Consider the following 27,810-nt stretch of genomic DNA (forward strand, 5'->3'; position numbering starts at 1 on the left):
GCAGCTGAATTTTAAATGTAAATTATTTATCAACTACATAAGCTTTAAACAATTGTTTTTAAATACATAAAGTGTTGTATAATGCACAACTTAATTCCCCTATTACTTCACAAAACAAAAAAATAATTCAACATACTTATCTTGAAAAACGGGTAAAAATTTATAACTTTAAAATCTGCATGAAAAAAAGTCATAAACAGTGTATTTTGTATTATTTTGATTTCATTTTTATTTACAAAATTGTATTTTTTTTTAAAATGGACATGAAATTAAATATTTTTAAATTACTTAAAACAAATTAGCCGTCATGGCCCTTCACACAAAGAAGAAATACGCAAACAACATACATTTAAAACCACAAGTTGACCAACATGATCATAATAATAAAACAAAAAGAGACGGGTGAATTTTCACCACTTCATTACCAGACAAACATGTCCAAACAACAAGGCCCCAAGTCAGTCCAACAAACTTCTGATCAAAAATGGAGAACAATTCAGCTCCAGAATGCTGTTCCATCACAGGATGCAAAGAGTGGCTAGAAACATTGAAAAGAAAAAAGAGGACAATATATATTAGATATATTACAAAACATAATGATACAGTCAAAGACAGATACAGGGATGACAGATACAGTTAAGCCCCTTTCACACAGAGATTCCGGAAAAGTGACCCGGGATTTGATCCAGGTTCATTTGATTTGGTTCATTTACACTGCCAGTGATTTTCCGGAATCAGAGAGTGCATTCACACACAACACGTAAAGACACGTGACATCGATGTGACTTGTAATGTCTCAGCAGCGTCCTAAGTTTGCTTATGAACTGCGATCTCTCTCTCTCTCAAGAAACCACGCTTGTGCATTTTTTTCTCTGATTCAATCATAAACTTGCGCATTACGTACCGTTTCACAGCTGGCGAACAATCCCGGCTTCAGCGTCATCACTACAACACGGCATTATTACGGCTTTTGTTCACATAGCGCACGTTCCGGGACTGAACACGGCAATGTTACTAGGTCCCCAACCCGGCATCGATCCCGGCATCAGTCCCAGGTCGTGTTTGCGTTCACACAGAAGGCATTCTGGCAATTTCCCGGGAACATCGCGCTGTGTGAAAAGGGCTTTAGAGACAGATAGAGAATATTAAAAGGTTACAATTAAAGGGAAAATAGATCTGTGTGTGTGTGTTCTACTTACATTTCAGAAATTCCACTGTTAATCCATCACTTTGCTGGGCAGAGTGGCAACATGTGGGTTCACTGCAACCTGTTTCTTCTGTACCATTTGCCCTGTTGTTTTAGATGGCAATTTTTCTCTTGATTTCTTTGTTCCTCTTTCCGGATTAATACATACAAAGCGCCTAAAGGGTCAGGAAACAGACAATATGTAATTAAGATTGGTTTTAAGTTTTTGAGGCTTGTAATCATGTTTTTAAAATTGGACCATATATTAGAGCAGTGTTTCTCAACTCCAGTCATGAGGACCTCCCAGGAAGGAAGTTTTATATGTCCACTAATTAAAACACCTGATTTAACTCATTAGCTTGCTAGTGTTAAAGATGGAGACATCTAAATCATTCGCCCTAAAAATTCTCTCTTCTCGAGTTGAGAAACATTGTGTTAAAGGGATAGTTCGGCCAAAATTGATATTGAACCCATGATTTACTCACCCTCAAGCCGTTCGAGATGCATATGTCAATAATTTTTCTGACTAACACATTTTCAGTTATTTTAGAAAATGTCTTAGATCTTTCAGTGGTTATAATGACAAGTTATGGGATCCACCTCCTTCAAGTCCCAAAAATGTGCATGCATCCTTCACAAAAGTAACCCATCCGGCTCCAGGGGGATAAACGAAGGCCTTCTGAGGGTAATCCGTGCGGTTTTGTCGTAAAAATATACATATTTAAAACTTTATAAATGAAAATAACTGGCTTGAAGGAGTGGACCCCATAACTTGTCATTATAACCACTGAAAGATCTAAGACATTTTCTAAAATAACTGAAAATGTGTTCGTCTGAAAAATGATTGACATATGCATCTCGAACGGCTTGAGGGTGAGTAAATCATGGGTTTAATATAATTTTTGGCCGAACTATCCCTTTAAAGGCCTCAACAGAAAAGGCAAGTTCTGATATTGAATAAATGTGTAAAATGAAGGTACTGAGGTTGTTAAGAATTCAATCATTACCTTTGAATGAACTCCAAGGTACTGCCTCCTCCTGATTGAATATGTAATATGCTGTGAACAGTATGGGAAGGCCAGACAGGAAGCTGTGCTGAAAGCCCTCCTCACGCACACAACTTGGCCTTCCAGTGCCCACTTGTCTGTGTCTCCTAAAACAATACAACATGTGACAATAGTTATTTTTAACTATACCATTTTTATTTTTCGTTTTTTTACATTTAAACTATAATTTAGAATTCAGAGTGCAGGAACTCTTTCTTTTAAATAAAGTTAAAAACGGCATTACAAACAAAAAATAAGCAAATTTCACACACAGAGTAGGCTAGGTTACAGCTAAAAAAACACATTTCGTACTGAAATGTAAGCCAACTATGGATTTTTACACCGGCATATTAAACGTGCAACAAACCTGGTAACTTATATTACAGCATCATTTATAATTTAACGTATATGACACGCATCCTCCCTCCGTGAGTCTGACGCAAGGCTTTAGCAACGGCGTTTTCATTTCGGCGCCCATTTTAACAGATTACTTGATTTTGATTTGATTTACACCATAAAATAATCACGACAAAGTGTGCTAATCAACACGAAGCTCGTGTGAATACCGACAGTTGTCATTAAAGCATGTAATTCTTAACACAGGAGCCCATAGATTTTCTGCCCATAGCCGCTGTAGCGCCGGGGTGAGATGTGTAAAATACTACCGCGTCCGCGCTGCTGAAGCCCGGCGCAAGTCTCCTTCGCGCCCCGCGGTCGGAGGATGTGTGATCCGGGGTTACCAATATGAACCGCGAATATAACGTTACCTTCATAGTCTATGAGTTACCAAACATTGAAAATAAGAAACTGAAATAATAAGTCACTTACCACAGAGTTGTGAAGCACTCAGCTCTTGCGCTACCCGAAAGTCGACGACACGACCGTTGAAGATCACAAATGCCTCGGAAGATTTGAAATTTACAGCAATATTCTGTATTTTGAATTAAACCGCCTAGCGACCCCAGAATGCATTGCAGTTTACAGCAATATGCTGTATTATTAGAAAACAGCCAGCTGCTGTAAAATAATGCTGTAATTTTTTACAGCAATTCATTACAGTGTAATACAGACATCACTACAGTGATATTTAACACGTCTGTAATATTGCTGCAGAAATAATCAAGCTTTTGGGGTTATTTATGCTCTGTTAGTCATTTGTTAATGCTTTTACAATTTTAAATGTCCTTTTAATGTAGAATAGTGTCATCTCATAGTACCCAATTTTGGAAATGCTTTTTATTGCGTTTACAGCAAACTTTTCAATGTGTATACTACCTGCTTTCTTCAGTAATTCTCAGCCAGAGGAGCATTTCCAGAATGACGTAACTCGTGAATAGTATCAACACAGTATCTGAGGAATACCTGTTATTTTGCTTAATTATTTCTAGATGTTTGACTCAATCATGGGATCTCTCTTACGTTATAGGCCTACTCTGGGGTTCCCCGGCTTACATGATCACTTTGGATGGAAATGACATGAGTGTGTTTCGAGGGCTTTTTTTCGCTATAATGACTGAACGCAAAACAAGCCAGTGTTCGAGATTTGTGCAGTTCATAAATGTCACAAATTCCAAACTAAATGTGCCTGGCTTGGTATTTCGTTTTAAAACTTTTATGTGTTACAATAGAATTGCAGTGTATATTAAATAATAATAATATATATATATATCATATAGCCATGCTTTATATATATATATATATATATATATATATATATATATATATATATATATATATATATATATATATATTTAGTAATAATCTCCTATGACTCTTTTTCTTTTCTTTTGGATATATGTAAGAAAGTGCTAAAACATGAGAAGGTTTTATATCAATAGGAAAACTATTTTATCATATGAATTATTTCGACTACATTTAATTCAACATATTTAATGAAAAACAAAGGATGAATTGAAGATTGGATGAAGTGAAAGAATTATTATAGGCTACCTGTTGTTTGTCCATTGGTTATTTCACCTGTTAAATACACAATATAAGAATAATTGTTTATTATTGAGAAAAAAAAAAAAACTGTAATTTTATATGACAGATTATAAAACACTCACCATTAATCAGCAGCAGCAGTGACACACACAGTGAGATCAGAAACCTCATTGTGACGAACGGCACCTGTACACACACGTATATACAACATACACACACATGAAATATGTTTCTTATATTTTGTTGTATTTTATTCTTTCTTTGTTGTGCACATTTGTAAAAGAACTATAACATTCACTTAAATATTTCAATAACACACTAATTTTACATAATATAAGAAACAGCCAAATTCATTAGAGCCTAAAGGGATAAAACAGAATAAACTTTACCTGAGGTCAGATTAGGGTTGGGAACTGAAAACCGTAGTGTTTTTTTGAAAAATACCTGAACCGTGCAAAATTCCTACGTTTCGGTTCCAAAACCGGTTCTAGGCCGATGTGTGGGAGAAGTGCTGGGAGCTTATCCTTTAATAGCGACGTCTCACACTCACCTCATGAATATTAAAATAGTAATGAAAGCACTCGCGCTACTCATATACGTTTTGAGGGAGGGAGGGAGGGAGGGAGGGAAGGAGACCATCTCGATTCAAACACCCATGCGATCTTATTCCTAAATGACAAAAACTTCACACTGGAACATTCAAATCTGTTTGCGGTGTCGCTGAGAGAGCAGTTGTCAATATGAAACAGCTTTACTTTCACAATGTTTTCAACAACACAGTATCGGTATTTCAGTGTTACAAATATTCAAATGATCACAGAAGTACTGAAATAAAAGTTTATAGTTTGAGAATTAACACTGATGTCTACGGTAGCAACCAAAACAGAGTAAATCACCTTTTGAAAGTCACTTCAGTTTGCATACCAGGAGAAGGTGGGTGTGGATGACAGAGTGCATTCTCATCTGAACAAGGGGAAAAGTGCTGTGAGAATCATGTTCTTTGATTTCTCTAGCACCTTTAACACCATTCAGCCTGTCAGATTGAAGGATAAGCTGGTGCAGATGGGGGTTGCTGCTCACCTGGTATCCTGGATAACAGACTACCCGACGGAGAGACCACAGTTCGTAAGACTGAAGGACTGTTTCTCAGAGACTGTGGTATGTAGCACTGGAGAGCCTCAGGGAACTGTGCTTTCACCATTCCTGTTCACCCTGTACACTTCTGACTTCAGCTACAACTTGGAGTCATGCCACATGCAGAATGACACTGCAATTGTGGGGTGTTTCAGGGATAGGACAGGAGTACGAGTACAGGAACCTGGTTAATGACTTTGTGCAATGGTGCAGGCTCAACCATCTGCAGCTGAATGCAACAAAGACCAAGGAGTTGGTGGTGGATTTTAGGGGATCGAAGCCACACATGCTACCAGTCTCCATTGAGGGGGTCAATGTGGAGGTGGTTAGCACATATAAGTACCTGGGGGTATACTTGGACAATAAACTGGACTGGTCAGCCAACTCGGATGCGCTGTATTGGAAAGGGCAAAGTCGGCTCTATTTCCTGAGGAGGCTGCGGTCATTCAATATCTGCAGTAAGCTACTCAGGATGTTTTACCAGTCAGTCATTGCCAGTGTCCTGTTTTATGCTGTGGTGTGCTGGGGAGGCAGCACTAAGAAGAGAGACGTTGGGCGACTGAACAGACTGGTAAAAAAATCTGGCTCTGTTGTCGGCATTGAGCTAGAGTCATGTCTGACATCCATGCCATGTTTTATCAAGTACCCCATACACAAAATAAATATATTTGAAATATATTTTCAAAATATATTTTTGGAATATATGCAAATATTTGAAATTGGCCCAATAAATATATTTTAGTTAAATATATGTAAATATATTTTCATATATGTTTACATATATGTTCATATATGTTTTAACTTTTGCAAATTGTTTCATTTGAAATATAAAAAGTTAACATTTTCACAAACAAACAACACATTTTCAATTTATTTTTTAGATAGACCACTTCAGCTGTGGATGTGGGCATGGGAGAGCAGTGCTCTACCACTTCCCCCACCCACATTTTTCCTACTGGTCAGGGATCGAACCGGCAACCCTTCGGTTACAAGCCCGAAGCCCTAACCCCTAACCAGTAGGCCAATAACACACAGAATGCAGTTTTTTTCCCTATTTTTATAGAATTGAATACAGTTATTTAATAGTGTGTATGCAGTGTTAGACACTGAGTTCTATCTATTGTTTAAGTGTACTTCACTGTTGGAGTGTCACTTATACTTGCATCATAAATATTGTGCATATTTTCAATATTTAAATGACTTAAAGGGCACCTATTATGCAAAATTCACTTTTACATGGTGTTTTAACATAAATGTGTGTTGGCAATGTGTGAGCAAAACCACCCTAGAATGATAAAAATCCACCCAGTAGTTTTTTTACTATCTCAATAAATCATAAGCACTGTCTCAGAACACCCTGTTCTAGATTTTCCTCATTGTGACGTAGAAATGAGCTAAGCCCCACCGACGTGTTTGATTGACATCTGGTTTTGGCATAGACCCCGCCCTCGGTGATCTGCATCCTCCATTGTTTTCAACAACAGCCGGTAATGTCTCCTAAGAAGTGTAGGTGTTCTGTTGTGGGATGTAAGAATGGACATAGTAGTCTTCACTGACATCAGAGCCACTGAAAACACAGCAGATGGATTTTATTTATGAAGAAAAGGCACCACTTAAACTTCCTAAATACAAGAATCATTTTCTGACTGACTGTTTAGTGAACGAGGGTCAAAGTTAATCCTCAAGTGTGGATCGTTGCCTACTGTTCGCGATCCAACGTCACCTCCAGAAGAAGTAAGTGTATTTTATGATTTTTGAGCAAATAGTCATTTCAATCGATGTCAGCCAGTTCAACAACAAATGCGTCTAAAGCTATTTATTGTCGTTGTCATAGGATGTCTCAACAAACAACGTCAGGCAGTTTTATGTCACGTAGGCATTTTTTTGCAGCATTTACAAATGTAAATAAATTAAGGTCTGCTCTATCTCCATTGACAGTATGCTATATAAACGTCTATCTCCCTCCCCTTAAGAAATAAATAAATAAATCGTTTGTACTTAGCAAACGTTATCACAGTAGTGTGTGTGTGTGTGTAGTTTAAAAAAATTGCGCGAACGTTATCACAGTTCGTGTGTGTGTGTGTGTTGCACATCCATAATGGCAAAGGGGACGCGACTAAAACTTTGTAAGTACATAAATGTATCAAATAACCATTCCGAGACGTTTAGTCCATTTTCATTCGTGTTTATTCTGTGCCGGAGTCTCTTCATCATCTGGGTCCAGCAGCAGGGCGGGGATATGCAGCTCATTTACATTTAAAGTGGTAGACGCCAAAACAGCTCTTTTTAAAACAGGCCCCAAAAATGACATTTTCAAATGGTTATAATAAATTAACTGTGGGGTATTTTGTGCTGAAACTTTACAAATACATTCTGGGGACACCCAAGACCAATATTACATCTTCTAAAAAGGGGCATAATAGGTGCCCTTTAAGGAAATATGTTAATAAAACACAACAATAAATCTAATAATTGCACTTAGTGTTAGGTACGTGCCACGTAATATGGCCTAATAGTCCTAGGAAAGCAACTATCTGTCATTTTACATTGCAGTCATTTAAATGTAAGTACAGTATTTATTATAGCTGTGTGTCATAATACAGTAGTGAAATATGGTAGCCTACTGTTGTGTATAGGGGAAAAGGTAGAGGAATTACTATGATCAAAATACATTTTCGACCCTTCTTTAGCAAGCTAAACATTTTATGACCATATATTTTGTCATATATTTTACCTTACATGTTATAAATGTAAATATATTTCACACTTAACATCATATATTTTTGTTATTTCAGAATATATTTCAAAATGATAAATATAAGTGAAAAACAATGCAAATATATTTCAATACATTTGGAATATATGCCACATATATTTTTGACACTTTCAAATATATTTAAATATATTTATTTTGCGTATGGGATAGGTGCCTGATAAACACGTGAACTTTCTTCGCTTTCTTTGGTGGCCTAATGGCGATACTGATCAAGAACCAGTGGAACATCGAATGAAGGTACACTTGTTTGGAGCTGTATCGTCCCCAAGTTGTGCAAATGATGCTTTGAGAAGAACTGCAGAGGACAATGCGTTGGATTTTCCAGATGAAGTGATCAGTACAGTTCGTCATAACTTTTATGTGGACGACTGCCTGAAGTCCATAGCCTCAGAAAGAGATGCAATTCAAATTGCAAAGGACTTGACTGTGCTCTGTGACAAAGGCAGATTTAGTCTCAGAAAATGGGAGACTAATAGCCGCTCTGTGTTGACGTCAATCCCAAGTAACATCAGAGCAACAGAGACGAAATAACTGGATATAGTGTTGTAGTTTAATTATAGAGATATTTGATGCCAGAAAGATTAGACTTTATTTCACAAGCAAAGTCTGAACGCCCTTCTGCAGAAAGACGCCTGCAGAAAGACCCTCCAGCAAACGTATATACCTACATCCTTCTCCCAAGTATGGTAATGCATTCTATAGATTATTTTGAGAAATAGTTTGTACCATGTGACTTTACTGGAATAGAATTTTCTGCTGTAACAACACCTTGTGCTCTCAGGTTCCAAAGTCAGCCAAAGTCATACACAGACAGAAAGGAAATAATAGTGTACAAAAAAACAGTTAAATTACTTATTTTCTAAATAATAAAATCTTCAACATTAGACACGGACCAGCTTCCTATTGAAAGAGCGCTTGGTCTGCAATGGTGTGTTGAGTCTGACAAGTTTAGGTTTAGGACTTCGGTACAGGAACAGCCACATACCAGGAGAGGCATTTTGTCGGTGGTCAGCTCACTGTACGATCCATTAGGTTTTTTGGGTCCTTTTATCATGTCAGCTAAGTTAATGTTACAGGAGCTCTGTCTGTAGAAGAAACTTGAAGTGGGATGAACAAATACCCTCTTCCTTCTCTAAACAATGGTCTGACTGGCTAACGGATCTCCAAAAAATGATGGGATTCCAGGTGGATCGCTGCATTAAACCTTCTGATTTTGGAACATCTGTAACAGCACAAATTCACAACTTTTCAGATGCCAGTCAAGTTGGATATGGTTTGGTCTGAGACTGAAAGTTGATAAAGTACATGTTTCATTTCTTGTGGGAAAAACTAGAGTTACCCCCCTGAAGCAAGTCACCATTCCTCGTCTGGAGCTCGCAGCAGCAGTTCTGGCTGTTCGAATGGACAGAATGCTTCAGAGAGAGTTACAGTGGCCGCTGAAGAGGTCAGTGTTTTGGACAGATAGCACAACCGTCCTCAAGTATATCTGCAATGAAACTAGATGTTTCCATACCTTTGTTGCAAACACGGTTTCGGTTATTAGAGGAGCCACAGATGTTGACCAGTGGAAGTATGTGGGCTCTAAGATCAATCCTGCCGATGAAGCAGAGCAATTTCTCACACCAGAAATGGATTAAAAGTCCAGAGTTCCTCTCTTTGTCAGAGAAGGAGTGGCCAATCACTGATGTGGATATATTGATTCCATCTGAGGACCCAGAGGTCAAAAGAGAAGTAGCTGTGAATGCTATTGTCAAGTACTCAGAAGATCCCACAGACTATCTCATTAATTATTTCTCATCTTGTAGGAAGCTTAAAACATCTGTTGCCTGGTTTCTCCAGCTTAAAAGAGTTCTTTTGCTCCTGAGCCAAAAGAGAGAAGAGTTCAAATCTAATGAAAGTGACAGAGACATAGAAGTCAAAGGTTTTGTTGAACAGAAACTTCAGAGCTTCAAAGCCACTCTTGGAGGGAAATCCTTAACTCCAGAAAGTTATGATGAAGCAGAAAAGGCAATACTTCGTTTTGTTCAAAAACACAGGTTTAAGAGTGAAATTGCCACCCTGAAGAACGGCTTGGTTAATGTCCCCAAGGACAGTTAATTGTACAAGTTGGATCCTATATTGGAAGATGACATTCTCAGAGTCGGGGGTCGCTTGCACAAGTCTGCGTTACCATCAAAGATTAAACATCCTGTTATCCTTTCCAAAGATTTGCATGTTTCCCAGCTGATTTTACGTCACCTTCATCAACAACTAGGACACACTGTTAGAAACCACATGTTGAATAAGCTCCGACAGAGATATTGGATATCAATGCCACCTCTGCTGCAAGAAAAATAATTGCAGAATGTACAACATGTAGACGTTACAGATGAAAACTTGGAGAGCAGAAGATGGCAGACTTACCTGAAGAGAGGGTTATGCCAGACAAGGCTCCTTTTACAGATGTGGGAGTTGATTATTTCGGCCCCATAGAAGTTAAAAGAGGAAGAAGCTTTCTAAAAAGGTATGGAGGGCTTTTCACCTGTTTGACCAGTCGGGCAATACACCTGGAAGTGGCATACTCCTTAGATACGGATTCCTGCATTAATGCTTTGCAGAGATTAATTTGTAGAAGAGGTCCGGTGTCCAGCCTAAGGTCAGATAATGGCACAAATTTCATTGGAGCAAACAAAGAGTTAAAGCAAAGTCTTGCCGCTTTGAATAATGCAAAAATCCAAGGTGCTTTGGTTCAAAATGGGATTAAGTGGAGCTTTAATACACTACAGCCTCACATCAAGGCGGTGTTTGGGAGCGTCTGATCCGTTCAGTATGAAGCATACTCACCTTGGTTCTCGGGCAGCAGGTTTTGGATGATGAAGGCCTGCAGATGCTGTTTTGTGAGGTAGAGGCAATACTAAACGACAGACCCATTACAAAGGTCTCCGATGACCCTAATGACCTTAAGGCCCTCACACCAAACCATATTCTTCTGCTGAAAGGAAAACTCATCTCTCCTCCAGGACTCTTCGCACAGAGTGACATGTATATCAGGAGAAGATGGAAGCAAGTACAGTACATTGCCGAACTTTTTTGGAAAAGATGGACGTTTGAATACTTACTTCTAATGCAGGAAAGACAAAAATGGTCTATACCAAGAAGAAGTTTCTCTCCTGGGGATATCGTCATCATTGCTGTTCCCACGGCACCGAGAGGATCCTGGATGATGGGCCGAGTTCTGTACTAAGTCAGACTCCAAAGGATTGGTTCGCTCTGTGCTCCTCCAAACTAAGACCAGTGTCTTGGAGAGACCTATAACGAAGATCTGTCTGCTTCTGGAGGCCACGGTGTAGCATCATGGACATTCTTTCTTTACCTTCTTCTCTTCTATTTTTCTTCTGTTTTGTTTCTTTTTTAGACAGCCACGGGAAGAAGATCAGAAGAATTTATCTATTATAGTTAGGGCATAGCTAGAGAATAGCTCCGTAACAGGAAGAAAAGTAATTGTGGGTTTACACATTTCACAATTAGGGGCCGGAATGTTGGAGCTATTTCCTTGTTTTGTAATTAAGTTAAAAATTAAATTACTTAATTTGTTTCACCTTAAATCCTTTGCATGATTATTTATGCATAGATACAGAATGTTAATGTTATTATTTTAGTTAATTTGAGTATCATTTTTGGGACTTTTATTTTGATAGTACTGAGCACCTGGGGCCCGTTCTTCGTACGTTGCTTAAAACATCCGAGATCAAATGAGACATCCAAGATGATATCATCGTGCTAATCATGATCTGGCTAATTAGGTTCTTCGAACACACTTGCCGGATATGATTAGTATAGCTGGATTGAGTTATCTGAGATAATTGCGCGTTCATGCAAAGTTTAAAAGGGGATATGTATCGATAGTAGAAACATTGATCAGCAACGCTGCTATTGGCTGCTCAGCGTGGCCAAAGAGCGCGCTCAGTTTTTCTCCTCAGCAGAGCAAGAACTAATAGTCGAAGTTTATTCGGAGTCGAAGTTTATTCGGAATTTTAATGTTTAATCAAAACACCAGGGAACACCTCAAAGTCTGCAAAAGCCAGGAGAGAGGGCTGGCAAAAAGTAGCAGACAATTTAAATCCGTTAGAGGTGGCCATGTTATATGTTTTTTATCACTTATTAGCCTATATTTTTGTATTTTAATAATTGCATAATTACTTTGTTCATTGTAATGTCAGAGTCACCACACTAAAACATGGGAACAAATAAAAGTGAAGTACAAAAATATTCTACATAATGGTAATGTTTAGTTATATAGTCTCTTTTATAAAAGGCACTGTTAAATAAATGGTGTTCTGTTTATAAAAGCAACCAAGAAAAATGCTGAGAAAAAAAGAAAAGAAAAGATCCAGTGTAGTAGCCTACACTGTAAAATAATTTGTGCTGCACTAAATTAAGGCTGTATAGTCCTTTCAACTGTTAAATCTTGAGTAATGATGAATTGCTTTGACTTGTGAAAGTGAAAACTGATAAACTTGTTAATGTAAAAATATGAGTTATTGATCACATTTTTCCCGAGTGTAGTTCATTGTAATGACATTGTGTTTTTCTCTTTTGTGCACTTTTACACAATACACCAACACTTGTATCTGTTCCCAAGAAAGTGGTGGCTGAAATATGTGCAGTAAGTGGACATTTTCTAACTTTCCAAAGGAAAGAAAGTATAAGACTTTGTAATGTCCATTTGTTTCCATTGCACTGGCCAGTGAATAAACCCTCTCAGATAACTGTCATATGGAGGAACTAGCCTACCTGCAAGTGCATAAATAACTTTACTTAATTTATACTTGTATGCTTTATGGCTGCAATATAAGTTGCAGGATTCCACATCTACAGAAAGGCCTACAGAAGAGTCTGCACAGACAGAGGAGACATAGGCCTACAGATGGGCAGTGAATAGCCACTAGCTTTTCTTTACAAAGAACAATTGAAATAAAACTCAAGGAACTAAGCATATTTGTCTTTTATTAAACATTTAATGAAAAGTTTTTTTTGACAATGTTGTGTAATATGGCACATGCAACAATGGCAGAGGCCAGGTGTGCAACCCTCAGACTTTTCAGACACTGACATCTTCCCTTTAGTTAGCCAAAGTTCATTTCATTGTGTGCCCTTGTCCTAGCTAGAGCTGCATTAACTGGTTTGGGTCAGGGAATGGGGTCATAAAACACCTGTCTGCAGACAGGAACATGTCATAATCACCTATGAAAAAAAATGCAGTTATGTTAGGATCAGTAGAAGTGTATGTAATACAGTGAGCTTGATATTTAATTGTGGAACTTTCCTTACTACTTTCAAATAATATGCATAAATGTGAATCTCTGAAAATGCTTAAGTCATGCACAGATCCTGGCCATTTTGCTTTCACATTTGTAATATGGAAGATTTTAGTCAACTGCCTTTTTTTAAATTTGATATAATATTACTAATCTGGAATATTAAGAATCACAATAGTAACTGGGCTGCACATTTACATTGTGAACCACCTTTCTGTTCACATCATCCCTTTCATTGAGGCCTTGATGGCAGTCTATGGTCTAGCCTATACTATAGTCTATTGTACCAATCACGTTAGTGAAGCCTGAGTGACATATACTGTAATCGGCATGGTCATGATTGCATGATCTTCATAAAAAAATATGATAGCTTTAAAAAAAAACTGCTTTACAACATTGGGTCTTAAGTGGCTTGGAAATGCCACAAAAAAACAACAAAACAAAAAAACTGTTTTTTTAAACCTAAAAGTGCCAGGTAAACTCCGAATGACACGACAGACAGCACTTTCCATCAAGTTCTCCGCATCTCCAATAGTGTAAAGGAAAGAGCCACTCGCAAATAATGTTAGGACAATGCAAACAGTTTGTGCTGTAGTTAAAGCCCGACTCCGACAAGTCGAAAATAAATGATTTCCAACAAATGAATAATGTAAACGACAATCTCACGAGTCACGAGTCACGAGAAAAAATATATATCTCAGAAAGTGCACTATCGCACTGCGCTGGACTTCCCGTATCAGCTCTGCTTATAAAGCCGCAGTCTAATCCTGTTAACATGAAATAAGCCTGCTCCCGAGCAGGTTTAAGATTGTGCACCTGTTGCTATGACAGCAAGTCCAGGATGAGCGTCGACGAACCAAACAATCCAAGATCATGCCAAATCGCCAACAATCAAATCCAGCTAACTGAGTTAGCGACGTACGAAGAACGGGCCCCTGTTTGTATGTATATATTGGTGGTTATACTTAGGACAGGCAGGCACAGGGAAAGGTTGTTGGTTTTTTACAAGGGAAAGAGAGGCTTTGTTTGTATGCTTGCTCAAATGGAACCGCATGAACGATATGCTTGCCTGGACATTGGACTTATAGTGCCCTGCGTAAGATTCAATCTTTAGGTGCCTCAGTGGCCGTTTGATTTTGAGTTTGTTTATTTTATTTTTGATTTCTTGTTTGATTTAAGTTGAGGACAAATCACCACTACAATTACTTTGACTGTTGAACAATTGTCGTGTAGGCTATTTTAGCCCTCCTACACAATCTGGACTTTGGTCATAACATCTAACATCCATAACATCTTCATCTTATAGTTTATTCTCTGTCATGTATTGTTCTTATTCATTCATTTCCTTCAGGATGAATAAAAGTATCTATCTATCTATCTATCTATCTATCTATCTATCTATCTATCTATCTATCTATCTATTTAGTAAATGTACAAACATAGTACCTTAAAACACACAGTGAGTGATCCAAGTGTCACAGGAAAAAAAATCATTAATTATTTTAATAATGGTAATTAATTATTAGTTTAAATAATTAATGATCACATTAAAAGCTTTAGAGTTAATCCCTAAGACATACTGGATGCAGGCAGTGGTCAAGTAAGGCAAGGTGTGTAAGAAGTGCAAACTAGCAAGATCATAACAGGAATGCAGAAATACATAGCCTATCAAATGTTTTTTGAAAGCAACTCAACCTCAAAGCTTAAAGTAAACTGTAATGCCTTTTAAAATGGCTGGGAAACGGCATGCTCGTTTGCAAATCAATTAGGCTAATCGATATCTAATATTTGGGTATCGACAATGAAGGGAAAAGCAATGAGAAACAGCAACAAATCCTAATCATGGCACTTGATTTACAAAGACCGCATAAGAATACATAAAATTAGGCCAAACAGACAAATGCTTGCCCTTCCCTAAATGAGAACATGTCATAACTAGGGCTGGGGGAATTAACGCGTTAATCTTTGCGATTAATTTGAGATGCTTTTCGCGTTAAAAAAATAATAACGCAATTAACGCAGCACTTTTTTTTGCCTCGTTTTAATGACTTCCTGTTGCGGCTGCTATTGAAAATACTGAAAATAGCCTAAGCCGTCCCGCCCCTCCGTGTTCGGCGATCAGGTTTCATTCTCGCACAGCTTTCATGAGCGGGTCTTTTCTGCACAGCGCTCTCCATTCTCTCTCTCTCTGTGTGTGTGTGTGTCGGCCGTGTTTGCGCTGCGCGTTCTGCTCTGTCGTTAACGATCCAAACGCTCGAATCATGTAACGATCACGCACTGGAAAAGCAAAGTCCGCTCAAATAAATGTCTCAGTAGTAGACTTCTGTTTGCAATAGCCCTACTGAGCTGGTATAGTCATGCTGGGAAACAATGGTAAAATTGCCTGCTCTGATCACATGCTCTGGTAATAATAGCTTATTTTATTTTGATAATTAGTAAAAAAATAAAATAAAATAAAAAAATTGATTATGTTGATTGATTATCGAAAAAGAATAATATATTGATATTTAATATTATTTTAATACAGGGCTATTTTCTGTTCCTTTTTTCCCCTGTGTTGTTTAATTTAATTTGGTTATTCTAAGTTTAAATATTGATGATTACAAGCTTGGGGGAAATGCAATTGATTGCAATTAATTACAGCAAATTGTGCAATTAATTATTTTTATTTTTTTTATCGATTCCCAGCCCTAGTCATAACATAAGCCTATATGTTTTATATAGTTTTCGCATTAACAACACCCTTCAAAAGACCTGCAACTCTGGCCTTTGCTCTTAAAGAATTTTGTTTACCATTTATTATGTTCACCGTTTACCCTGAGGAGCAACAATTACACTCTTGAGAAGAATTTTTCTAAATTCCTCACGTGCACAAAGACTTCATCATCAATCAAAGAAGCCTGTGACACACCTTAAAGGCATAGTTCACTTTGAAATAAAATTTTGGTATGTTTTAGCTTACCTCAAGGGCATCCAAGATGTAGGTGTCTTTTTTTCCGCAGTAGTTTCAATTTTGAGATTTTTAAGCTAAAACATACCAAAATTTAAAGGGATACTCCACTTTAAAATTAAAATTCTGTCATACCAGGGCCGTGCACGGACATTTTAAGGGCCAGTGGCCTAAACCAAAAATGGGGCACTATTTTTTTTTTTTTTTTTGTGGGGGGGTTGGCACACTACAAAGTAGTAGGAACAAAATATACTATGGAAGTCAATGAGACCAGAAACTGTCTGGTTAGTGACATTCTTCTAAATATCTTCCTTTCTGTTCAGCAGAAGAAAGAAATTCATACAGGTTTGAAACAACATGAGGGTGTATGATGACAGAATTTTCATTTTAAAGTGGAGTATCCCTTTAATTTCAAAGTGAACTATCCCTTTAATGTGTCCAGACAGTGTGTCCCCTCTGTAAATGTACATACGTATATATTTGTATACACACACATATTCCTTTACATACAGTATAGTTAAAAAAGCAGTAATATTTAGATGTCTCGCAATGTTGATTTGGCTCTATATTCTTACCAGTTATCAAATGTGCAATGCTTTGTATGTCAAGAGTTTTTGTAAAGAATTGAACAGTAAGGTTTGATTAATTAGTCATGACATTATTATATAATTTGCATACTCCCTTGTCAAAATGGGGATCATGAGAAGCTTGAGAGCATGATCATTTTTTAACAAGCTGAATAAATGAAGATTAGTTCATTATGAGTTTAAATTCACACAGTAAATCTGGCACTAATATAAAGAACATTTCGTCTTCTGAACTACAAAGTATGAGCATCTCATGAGAAGTACTATGTGTTTCCTAACCTGATATTCAGGTTTACTGTAATTTTTACGAGCTAAACCCCAATAAGTTCATAGTACTCAAAACTTTTGCAGAAACTGATTACGTAATAACTTTTGAAGTAACTAACTTAATTTTTTTAAGTTCGATTTTTTTAAAAGTTACAATCTAATCAAACTTAAATATTAAATTTATTTAAAAAAATTTAAGTTCACCGTGCTTAAAAATATTGTTTAAAACTCGCACATTTTTAGTTTCTCCATACTTAATTATTTTGATCCAATGGTACTTAATTAAACAGAAGTCTACTAACTCCAAAATATACTTGTGTATAACCCACAAGCTAATGAAATTTACAAGTTAAAACTACAAAAAAATTACTTCAGCTGTACATTTTCTTTTTTCTTTTATTCAGTCTTAAAATTGTTTTATACAAACATGTCAGAACATCAACAGCATTCATTTTTTTAAAACTCTGTTCTAGCTCAGAGGTGTCTAACCATGTGCCATGATGAAGTGACTCAAGTCACATACTAGTTTCACCACCTACCCAATAGCTGTAAGTGTGTTAACCAGTGAAATTATACCTGGTGAAGTATTTAGTTGGAATGAAAACCTACATACACTGTTAGACTTTTCAAGGTTTTTTTACAGTAACTTACTGGCAACACTGTTGCCAGTAAGGTACTGTAATTAAGATTTACAGTACATTACCGTTTTCAGTTTTACAGTATGGTACTGTAATTGTGTAATACAGTGCATTACTGTAAAAACGAAGCTAATCAGTACACTACTGTAATTATTTTTTATTTGTACTAAATTAGATTTCATAATTTTGAAATATAATTAATTTTATTTTTATCCTACATAAATACTACTAACATACAAACCAATTAGACAAAGTTATTACAAAATACAATTTTTTTATTTAAAACATTTCATATATATCACAAAATATACAGTCTGCCAGTACTGGAAATGATGTGTGAAATTTTTACACATTAATGGGTGAGTTTAAGGACGTTTTTTTTGTGTGTTAATTTTAACTCATTCATTGTGTTAATGATTTTAACTAAGTAAATATGTCAGAAAGGTTAGCACAAAGATCTGTAAACGTGTTAAATTAACACATTATGTGCTGTCCTTCACTGCACACATTGTTAAAATCATACATAAAATCATAAACAAAACATTAGCATTTGACTAAATGAATGTAGAGTCATTGGTTGTTTAGCTTATACAAGTATTATAATGAAATATCAACCATTACATTCATAAAACTGCAGAATATAAATACATTTTTAAGCAGTCAAAAAGGAAATGTCCAACACAGGACAAAACACAGTTCTTTTCACAATACATGACACATAACCCTACCTTCAAAATAATTTCACTTATTTACAAAAATGTGTTGGATTCATGTACACTGGTGGCCAAAAGAAGTATTTAAGTGTCTTGATGTTTTTGAAGTCTCTTTGATTCTCAAGAAACATTTCTTATTATTATCAATGTCTGACTGTCTACCCCTCAGTATACTTCTACTTCTACTTCTACGAGTAAAAATCATCATCAAAATAATCTTTAAAAAGTCAACACAATGTTTTTGTCCACCTTTGCGAATAAATGAACTTCTCCAAAGATTGGTTACTGTTCAGAACTTGACTGACAACATCAGAATGTTCCCTGATCTGTATGCGTGTCCACAAACACAAATGTACTCAGTCCTTCAGAGGAGAGCCCGGTTCCAACACTATATACTGTGTGAGAGAGAGAGAGAGAGAGAGAGAGAGAGAGAGAGAGAGAGAGAGAGAGAGAGAGAGAGAGAGAGAGAGAGAGAGAAATATTAGTGTCAAAATATTTTTAACCTCCTTTTTTTACATTTTTATTATTATGTTTACAATAACTTAAGAATATATATTTGTAAACAGCTTTGGCAATAGCATATTCAAACATTTCAAATGAACTAAATTAAATTATTCCAGATTAAATTTTAATACTTACAAATCCTAAATTCTGTCCAAAAATGCTGAGATCCATAGAGAGAAAGACTGACATCGATGATTTAGCCCATTTCAGCTCATCTGCAGTGAAGGGGTCCCTGTCTGAGACAAATATACATTAAGACACATGCAAGAAATCACTGAGTGATGACTGTTCTCCTTCCTACAGTAGTTAACCCACCTGTGCACTGATGTTAGGACCTTCCTGTTCAGGTGGGAGCAGGCACGTGCACACATAGACATCAAAGGGGGCTTGAGCACCTGCCCTTTTTATTCCTGGAGAGAAAGTGCCCTTTTTTTCAGTGGGCCGACGTGCTTTTTGGGCCGATACATCTCATACTCATACATACTTTTTATTTTATTTTTTATTTATTTTTTAACGGCCCATAAAATGTGTACATCGACGGCCCATTCGTTTTGTTTTGGCGGCGCTGGGTTTGTGCCGGTGTAATGCATTGGTCAAAAAAAGTCAGTGTTAGTTTTTTTTTTTCTGACAGACCAGCCCATGAAACACGTAGATCAGCGGCCCATTGGCTCTTTTCTTGATTGACACTGGGCTGGCCCAATCACAACTTTAAACGAGTGAGCGCGCGTGCAGCAGTGTCAGTGTGTATCTGTCAGAATAGTCAGCGAGATGGAGAAGAAACGCAAGGAATGTGCAGAGAAATAGCGTGAAAAAATAGAACCAGGCCCTTAAAGCAGACGCTGTGTCAAAATATATGTTTTCTGCCCTTCATCAGCTCCTGTGATGATGAGGAAAGTGAGGAGGATCGGGAGAGAGATGAGAGAGTGTAGAGTCCGCGGTAAGCAGAACTACTTTAAAAACACTTAGGCCATGTCATAAGTGTAGGAACCCATAACCCAGTTACAGATTATTTCCACATCTGCATAGTTGACGATTACCGCAATTCACTAGAAATTTAACGAGACGCGTTTGTAAACCATGTTTTCCGCCAAAATAAAAGCTTGATGCAGTTTGCGTCAAAATAAAAGATCATGTGCCTATCTATTTCAAGTATAGAAATTGGTACAAAACTATTTATGAAAGTTTCCTTTATTTTTTAGTGCATTTGTTTTTACAAAATATGGCTATTACTGTCATTGGATTAATATTATAACTATTATTATGTAGTGTAATGTAAATAGACACTGTAACTACAAGAGGTTTGAATTTTTCTTTGTTTAATTTGCACACTGAATATGGGTTGGAGCTTTTAATTTTGAACTCTCAAAGTGCACCAGATTGATGAATTTAACATTAAAATGCACAAAATTTTCTCCAAGGGGGCATGCCCCCGAACCCCCCTAGAAGAACCGAGGTCCCACCACCATAGTTTTAACAAAGATCCTGTAAGAGACACTGGTATTACTATGCCAATGCAGCTTATAGCTTGTTTCAGGATTCATCACTGTGGAGTATAGTTCAACTGTGAGTCCATAGCAACGCTCTGTTTTTCATGGCAACGCTCTGTTATACTCCGCACAGTAGAATACATTGTAGAATACATTCTACATTAGAATTCAACCAAGCCATGTAATAAAATAAGTTAGTAATAAAATAAGCATATATCACCACCAGGTGATATGCTTTAGTTATTTTGTTTATCCTATTTACCTGCGTTGCCCTGCAGTTATTTAGGTTATTCTAAATATATACTTGAAACTAGTAGCATAGAAAATGTTTTCAAAACATGCACATTGTGGAATGGTTTTCTTTGCTGCTCTATAAACCTAGTGAATACTAAGGAGACCATGGTTTCTGTGTGAACTGATTATTTTGTAGACATCTTTTGAAAATGAAACAATTGCGTGAGTTTGAGGAAGATAAAATTAATTAACTTTTTAAATTATTTTTTAAAAAAGGAAGTCAGAGTTGCGTTAATATATATACTTTTTTGTTTAAAAAAAGAAGAAAAAAAACGTAATTATGAGAAGTGCCCTTTATTTCACTTGAGCCCCTGCCCCTCAAAATGTCTGTGCACGTCCCTGGGTGGGAGTATCCCTTTAATTTCAAAGTGAACTATCCCTTTAATGTGTCCAGACAGTGTGTCCCCTCTGTAAATGTACATACGTATATATTTGTATACACACACATATTCATTTACATACAGTATAGTTAAATAAGCAGTAATATTTAAACTAGATGTCTCGCAATGTTTATTTGGCTCTATATTCTTATCAAATGTGCAATGCTTTGTATATTTATGTCAAGGGTTTTTGTAAAGAATTGAACAGTATGGTTTGATTAATTAGTCATGACATTATTATATCATTTGCATACTCCCTTGTCAAAATGGGGATCATGAGAAGCTTGAGAGCATGATCATTTTTTAACAAGCTGAATAAATGAAGATTAGTTCATTATGAGTTTAAATTCACACAGTAAATCTGGCACTAATATAAAGAACATTTCGTCTTCTGAACTACAAAGTATGAGCATCTCATGAGAAGTACTATGTGTTTCCTAACCTGATATTCAGGTTTACTGTCATTTTTACGAGCTAAACCCCAATGCAGAAACTGATTACGTAATAGCTTTTGAAGTAACTAACTTATTTTTTTTTAAGATTGATTTTTTTAAAAGTTACAATCTAATCAAACTTAAATATTAAATTTATTTTAATTGTTTTAAGTTCACCGTGCTTAAAAATATTGTTTAAAACTCGCACATTTTTAGTTTCTCCATACTTAATTATTTTGATCCAATGGTACTTAATTAAACAGAAGTCTACTAACTCCAAAAATATACTTGTGTATAACCCACAAGCTAATGAAATTTACAAGTTAAAACTACAAAAAAATTACTTCAGCTGTACATTTTCTTTTTTCTTTTATTCAGTCTTAAAATTGTTTTATACAAACATGTCAGAACATCAACAGCATTCATTTTTTTTTAAACTCTGTTCTAGCTCAGAGGTGTCTAACCATGTGCCATGATGAAGTGACTCAAGTCACATACTAGTTTCACCACCTACCCAATAGCTGTAAGTGTGTTAACCAGTGAAATTATACCTGGTGAAGTATTTAGTTGGAAGGAAAACCTACAGACACAGCACAAAATAAACACCTCTGCTCTAGCTACAAATATAACTAACATCTTGTTAAACTAATTTAGTGTATGGTTGTGCATTTGTGTGTGTGTGTGTGTGTGTGTGTGTGTGTGTGTGTGTGTGTGTGTGTGTGTGTGTGTGTGTGTGTGTGTGTGTGTGTGTGTACATATGTATCTCTACATATCAAACAGGAACAAGATAATCAGGAACTGAGCAGGTATACCGGGAGGGCACGAAGGGCTACAGTACGCTTCATATTGACATCGTGCACTTCCTGGAAGAACAAGCAAAAATGAATATAACATATTTCATTCTTCTTTCAGTATGGATGTGCTGACCACATTTCATGGCATTTGGCAAAGTGTTAGACAGACAATGACACCCTGAGGCCCTGCTGTCCAGTGGGACCTGAAGCTCAAAGTTCATCTTTAACTCACCTCGAGTTCATAAATCTTTAAAATGTCACGCAGCGCCTCTGATATCTTTCCGGTTCGTGCCGCCTTCTGCCTATACAAGGCCACCAGTCCAGGTGTATGTTGGTCAAGCACAGCATATAACTGGTTCCGTAGGTTGACGTTTGTGATGCGTGATCAAAATAAATATAAAAAGACTAATACTCGATTTGCAACAGAAAACAAATTTGTGATGCAACATGTTCCGTTAAAATACATTGTTGAGCAACATGGTCACATGCAAAGTGATAGTTCTTACCCACAGTGAATAGTGGCATTTGCTGTTCCATTTGAATGTGATACATATTCAAAATTTGGCATAGAAATATGTGTGAAGAGTGGCAGAAAAGAGAAGTGAGTCTGTGTTTTACCTGTGATTCAATCCGAAGAGCCGGCCATTTCCCCAAGAAGTCCTACACCTGCACAGATAAAACAATCAATATGAAACCAGTCAAATTATGCAATCAACCTCTTTACAAATTAATGATACAAAATATGATACAAAATTTCAAGTTTTAATGTAACTTACTGATAAAGTTGCTCTCTGGTGACAATGTAGGTCTGCACATGCACACAAAAACAGACAGCAAGATATTTAATTTTTAAGAGAATTTTGATTGATTTACTCAAGGACAGAAAAAGCAAAAATAATTGGCAAAGACTGGGTTTTATAGATACTATTACAACTCACTTTGCAAAAAACGATCAAAGTCTTCATTGTCCATGCATTCACTGCTGACTGCCTAAAATAACTGATCTAGACCAGGGCTGACCCCCAACCAGTGAAGCACTTTATGACCAAGAGTACAAATAACAATGTTATCAGAATACAGGTGGGGTCTTATCTGCTTTATGCTTTGATATTATGAAACACAAAGGGCCCTATTTTAACGATCTGAAACGCAAGTGTCAAGAGCAAAGCGCAAGTAACTTTGTGGGCGGGTCTTGGGCGCTGTTGCTATTTTCCCGGCGGGATAAATGACTCTTGCGCCCAGCGCAAATCTAAAAGGGGTTGGTCTGAAGTAGCTTCATTATTCATAGGTGTGGTTTGGGCGTAACGTGAAATAAACCAATCAGAGAGTCATCTCACATTCCCTTTAAGAGCAGGCGCGTTTGTTTCATAGCGTATTACTACGGCGGATTTGCCAGGCGCGGTTCACAGCCGAGGAGAGCAACGCTCTCGTCACGGCTGTAAAAGAGAGAGAAGTGACATTGGGGATGGAGAAACACACCCAAATTAGCTTCGGTTAAACAGGCATATAATAATTTGGGTAAATGTGTAAGCTAGATGTATGCTTTTATAATAAATTGTCTCTATCTATCTATCTATCTATCTATTTATCTATCTATCTATCGTAATAATGTATGATTTGCAAAAATGAAAACTGCTGCTTCTGTGTAGATTAGAGAATCAAAGTGTATGCTCGTTGTGCACACGCTACATTGATTATAGCCAAGCATGCACCCTTAAAATAGCATATGAACAACATGCGCAACGCGCCACTGACTTTAAACTATTTTTTTTCGGTTAGTGGCGGAATTGTTTTCTAAACCTGCAAAATAGCATGAGGGAACGTTTGCGCCAGAACACGCCTCCTCTTTGCGCTGAACCGCCCCGCAGAGCGCAAGTTCATTCCGCTCTTCCTACACTTTTAAATGAATTGTCTGACAACACAGAAACCATGTTGTTCCACTTCAGAGGGTGGCTAACTTGTTATTCACAAATATTAGCTCAAGAGATAGTGTAAGGCTAGCTTTATAGGCTAATGAATTAGGCTCCAAATAAAATAAATGGTGAAATATAGGTTACAGCCTAAATTAACATTTGAGTCACCTTGATTTTGGGGGATGCTCACTGCACTTCTTCCACTTCAACCTATAATGAAAACTTAATTCGGTAACTATTATGTCCATAACTTTAACTTTGTTTGAGTAAAAGTTACAGCTAACGTTAGCCACTTGCTCATTTGGGTGCATGTAGGAATAACATCACATTGAACTTAGCAGAGCAGGGCGCTTAATTCAATTCAATTCAATTCAAATTTATTTGTATAGCGCTTTTCACAATACATATTGTTTCAAAGCAGCTTTACAGAAAGTGCATTTCAGAAATGTACATAGAATAAAAATACAGTTAGTTAATCATGTATAAATTTAGGGCATAACATATCGCCAGCGTCAAGTCGTCTCTTCACGGGCGTCGAGTCGTCTCTTCACGGGCGGAGTCGTCTCTTCACGGGCGTCGAGTCGTCTCTTCACGGGTGTTGGCGCATCTGAGGTTTCCATGAGAGGTCATGAATGCATGAACTAACTTTTCTGCATCAGAAACAGATGGCATGTTACGTAGCTTAGCAATGTTTCTAAGGTGGAAAAAGGCTGTTCTTGTAACATATGAAATATGATTTTCGAAAGACAAGTTGCGGTCTAGTATAACACCCAGGTCTTTTACTGTAGTGGATAAAGTAACAGGACATCCTTCTAAATTAAACAGTTTTTTTTGGACCAATAAGTAATACCTCCATTTTATCTGAATTTAATAGCAGAAAATTACACGTCATCCAGTATTTTATATCTTTAACACACTCTGTCAATTTAGATAATTTAGCGTTTTTATCTGGTCGCGATGAAATATATAATTGAGTGTCATCAGCATAACATTGGAAATTAATTCCATGTTTTCTTATAATATTACCAAGTGGCAGCATATATATTGAGAATAGCAGAGGGCCTAACACAGATCATTGCGGCACTCCATAGTTTACTGACGTTATCTTCGATTTTTCCCCATTTAAACAGACAAAATGGTAGCGGTCTGATAAGTACGATCTAAACCAGCTTAATGCCTGTCCCTGAACACCAGTGTAATTTTGTAGTCGATCTAAGAGTATTTTGTGATCTATAGTGTCGAACGCAGCGCTAAGATCGAGTAAAACTAGTATTGAGGTACAGCCTTGGTCAGAAGCTAGAAGTAAATCATTTGTAATTCGTGCTATGATGCGGCCTGAATCCTGACTGAAATTTTTCATAGATATCATTTTCTTGCAAGAAAGAGCACAATTGAGCGGACACGACTTTTTCTAGTATTTTAGACATAAATGGAAGATTTGAAATGGGTCTGTAATTTGCTAGGTTATTGTGATCTAATTGTGGTTTCTTAATGAGAGGTTTTATAACTGCCAACTTGAATATTCTTGGAACATGACCTAAAGATAAGGACGAGTTAATAATATTGAGAAGAGGCTCTTCCACTACAGGTAACACTTCTTTCAGTAGTTTAGTGGGTATTGGATCTAATAAACATGTTGTTTGTTTAGATGCAATGATAAGTTTATTTAGCTCTTCCTGTCTTATAGTTGTAAAGCGGTGTAGTTGTTCTTGAGGGGCGATAATTGAGGCTAAATCATAAGACACCGTTAAAGATTGTACATTTATAATTGTGTTTCTGATGCTTTCTATTTTCTCGGTGAAGAAGTTCATGAAATCATTACTACTAAATTGTAACGGAATATTTTGCTCAGGTGATGTCTGTTTATTTGTTAGTCGAGCCACGGTGTTAAATAAAAACCTTGGATTATTTTGGTTATTTTCTATTAGTTTGCGGAGATGCTCAGCCCTGGCTGCTTTTAGGGCCTTTTTATAATGTGACATACTGTCTTTCCACGCGATTCTAAAGACCTCTAAATTAGTTTGTTTCCATTTACGCTCTAAATTACGGGTTTCTCTCTTGACAACATGTGTAGCACTGTAGAACCATGGTGCTTTAGTTTTCTCTCTAACCTTTTTTAATCTAATTGGTGCAACAAAGTCTAATGTACTAGAGAAAATGGTGCTCATAGTGCTAGTCATTTCCTCTAGTTCATCTGTTTGTTTGGGTTCATTGAGCAGCTGAGATAGATCAGGTAAGCTATTTGAGAATCTATCTATAGTGGTTGGAAGGATTGTTGCTTAACACAAACAGCAGCAACACACTCAAAAACAGAAGGACTATCGCTTGCTGAAAAGAGTTATTGACTTACATCAACATTTGCCACGACATTAACAGTACACAGGATATTATCCAGGGCCGGAGTGGGGCCACTTTTCAGCCCGGGAGTTTCAGGCCCAAGACCGGCCCACTTTTTCCATGGTGGAATTCCAAATTAGCACTTTTTCTAAATTGGATAAATGAAGCAACAGTTCAGCTCGTACTATTGTGTAGTTTGTATTAATACCATGGGTTAACAAATAATGTAGCCTAAAGGTTAAATAATAATTCACTTAGACTTTAAGCAAGTGCGACTTTATTTCACACAATTCTGACTTTATATTTAGCAATTCTGACTTTATAACACGCAATTGCGACTTTATATCACACAATTCTGAATTTATATCTTGCAGTTCTGACTTTATAAGCAATTGCGACATTATTTCACACAGTTCTGAATTTATATCTTGCAATTCTGACTTTATAAGAAGCAATTGCGACTTTATTTCACACCATTCTGACTTTATATCTCGCAATTCTGACTTTATAACACACAATTGCGACTTTATATCACCCAATTCTGACTCTGTATATCGCAATTCTGACTTTATAACACGCAATTGCGACTTTATTTCACACAATTCTGACTTTATATCTCGCAATTCTGACTTAATAACATGCAATTGCGACTTTATTTCACGCAATTCTGACCTTACATCTCGCAATTGTGAGATAAAGAGTCGCAATTATCTTTTAAAATGTTTTATTCTGTGGCGGAAACAAAGCTTCCATACCTCCTGGCCTCTTCCTCCCATCCATCCTCCCTGACGCGTACCGTTACTGTAGGGCCGGCCCAGCTATCGGTAGGCGCCGGCGGTGCCGTGGTAGCCTACCTGAGAAAACGTTTAGGAAAAGACGGGCTATGGACCCAACCAACTCTATAGGATGGGAGGGGAGAACTCCCTCACATGGTAGGCTACAACCCATGCAGAGGCTGCTCTGTCAGAATGCGGAACGTGTGTAGCCTAATGTAACTAACGTGACATTGAAATGTGAAAAAAAAAAAAAAAAATCCTCGACCGGCCCAAAAGTGAAGCGGCCCACCGGGAATTCTCCTGATTCCTCCCGGCGCATAAAAATGCGCGCAGCACCGTGAAGCTGTGCGCTT

General features: G+C 37.0%; 1 long non-coding RNA gene across 1 annotated transcript; it reads right to left on the reverse strand.

The window, feature by feature from the left end:
- Positions 1-234: 234 nt before the first annotated feature.
- Positions 235-3,295, reverse strand: LOC307146983. The gene is made up of 4 exons (XR_013819200.1): positions 2,194-3,295; positions 1,200-1,362; positions 905-1,123; positions 235-538 (listed from the first exon to the last, which is right to left on the reverse strand). It is a non-coding gene; the product is annotated as an uncharacterized lncRNA (long non-coding RNA).
- Between the last annotated feature and the right edge of the window lie 24,515 nt (positions 3,296-27,810).

The sequence above is a fragment of the Squalius cephalus genome (genome assembly GCF_949319135.1).
Source record: "Squalius cephalus genome assembly, chromosome: 19".
Lineage (NCBI taxonomy): Eukaryota > Metazoa > Chordata > Actinopteri > Cypriniformes > Leuciscidae > Squalius > Squalius cephalus.